Raw genomic sequence first — 2,106 nt, forward strand, 5'->3', positions numbered from 1 at the left:
CGTACTGAGTGACATAATGTGGCACATGCTTGACCGTACACCGGCTGCGCCCTACAATGGCGAATCATAAGGGCCATATGTTGTGCACGATGCTACTTGTCTCGTCTCCCCATTACAGCGAGATTGCACTGTTGTACGCCGTACAGACATGTGGTAGGTAGGTACGGACGAAAGTATTGCATGTTGGCCCCCCCCCCCCCCCCTCCTCCCTCTGCCGGGAATCAGCGTGAGCCGTCTGTTGATGTAGCGACGAGGGTTTTCCTATTTAATCGTATTGCCCCACACAACATGATAGCACGGTGGACCGCGTTCCACATCTGCGACATGCTACAGAGGCCGGTTGACAGTCGACCGCGCAAGGGACATTGCACACGTGCGCGGACCATCTTCCACGTGTTCTCTCGTGTACATGCCGCAGTGTGTATGTGGGCTGATGTAGCGTGTCGTGACACATAACATGCAGGCATGCCAGAATCGTAGATTTCGCAAATGTAGATTGACGTATACGTTTGCTGCCAAAGATCCGCAAATGAACTGGAAATCAGTTGTTGAGCGGTTGTTCGCGCTGCAGGTGCATCGGTGATAGCGACGATCGGTACATCTATGAACCGGTTGTTTCGGCGGTACCCGCCATGCCCCCGAACCTGAGTTGGCCATGTGGGTATGAAGCGATACGAGGCTGTGGCTTGGCGGGACAGTCCCCGGCCGGTGAGGGGGGGCCGCCCGGCGTGCTGGCCGCGCGCTGCGTGAGCGCACGCACTACAGCCGGCTGGTGGGGGGCGCCCAGTGGCAGGAGCGCCGGCCGACGGGCCCGGCTGGCGTCCCAGCTATGCGCCGGCGCACCCTGCGCGCGGCGCCAGGCGGCCAAAGTGGGTTCTGCCGAGCCCGGTGCGAAGCGCGGTGGACATCTGCAGTGTGCTGGTCCGATTGCGGACTGTGTGCGTTGAGGATGCGCCGCCGCCCGGCACTCGGCGTCGCGACGCCGTCTGCTGCTCGGTCGCCCCCAGCGGTTCTCGCAGGTGGTTTGTATCGCAGCTCTGCGGACGTGTTGGCGCGTGCGCTGTGCTGGGAGAGTTCGCTTCTGCACCCAAGTGGGGCTTTGCCCTTCTGTGGCGCTGGCGTTGGAGCTGCCGGTCACCGTAGGTGGCGCGTGTTGTTTCCCGCCGGCAATGCCACGACAGCACGCTCCCGGGCCTCTGTCGGCAGCGGCAAGCTCAGTTGGGAGCACGGGTGTTCGCACTGAAAGCGTCTACTCGCCCATCTCCGGGCGATTGCGCCTCTCTCGAACCCGACCAAGTACTTAGGACGGCGCTGCGCGCCGCCGGGACCTGAGAGGGTTTCGAGGTGTATCGTGCAGGGGAGCTCAGCCTCCTCCTGTTTGCAGAATAATTGAGCGGACGCTTGCGTGTTCGCGCGGGCCCTCGGGACACACTCCCGGGCGGCCGGCTGCTCAGCTCTCGTTGACGCAGCTCCCTGGTTGATCCTGCCAGTAGTCATATGCTTGTCTCAAAGATTAAGCCATGCATGTCTCAGTACAAGCCGCATTAAGGTGAAACCGCGAATGGCTCATTAAATCAGTTATGGTTCCTTAGATCGTACCCACGTTACTTGGATAACTGTGGTAATTCTAGAGCTAATACATGCAAACAGAGTCCCGACCAGAGATGGAAGGGACGCTTTTATTAGATCAAAACCAATCGGATTGGCTCGTCTGGTCCGTTTGCCTTGGTGACTCTGAATAACTTTGGGCTGATCGCACGGTCCTCGTACCGGCGACGCATCTTTCAAATGTCTGCCTTATCAACTGTCGATGGTAGGTTCTGCGCCTACCATGGTTGTAACGGGTAACGGGGAATCAGGGTTCGATTCCGGAGAGGGAGCCTGAGAAACGGCTACCACATCCAAGGAAGGCAGCAGGCGCGCAAATTACCCACTCCCGGCACGGGGAGGTAGTGACGAAAAATAACGATACGGGACTCATCCGAGGCCCCGTAATCGGAATGAGTACACTTTAAATCCTTTAACGAGTATCTATTGGAGGGCAAGTCTGGTGCCAGCAGCCGCGGTAATTCCAGCTCCAATAGCGTATATTAAAGTTGTTGCGGT

General features: G+C 58.5%; 1 non-coding gene across 1 annotated transcript in view; it reads left to right on the plus strand.

The window, feature by feature from the left end:
• The first annotated feature begins 1,470 nt into the window (after positions 1-1,470).
• The window catches only part of LOC126333665 (small subunit ribosomal RNA), a 1,893-nt gene continuing 1,257 nt past the window's right edge, over positions 1,471-2,106 (plus strand). Inside the window, exon 1 of the ribosomal RNA XR_007564325.1 lies at positions 1,471-2,106. This exon is cut by the window's right edge and continues 1,257 nt beyond it. This is a non-coding gene — a ribosomal RNA (small subunit ribosomal RNA).

This window comes from Schistocerca gregaria, unplaced genomic scaffold (assembly GCF_023897955.1).
Source record: "Schistocerca gregaria isolate iqSchGreg1 unplaced genomic scaffold, iqSchGreg1.2 ptg001626l, whole genome shotgun sequence".
In the NCBI taxonomy this organism is placed as follows: domain Eukaryota; kingdom Metazoa; phylum Arthropoda; class Insecta; order Orthoptera; family Acrididae; genus Schistocerca; species Schistocerca gregaria.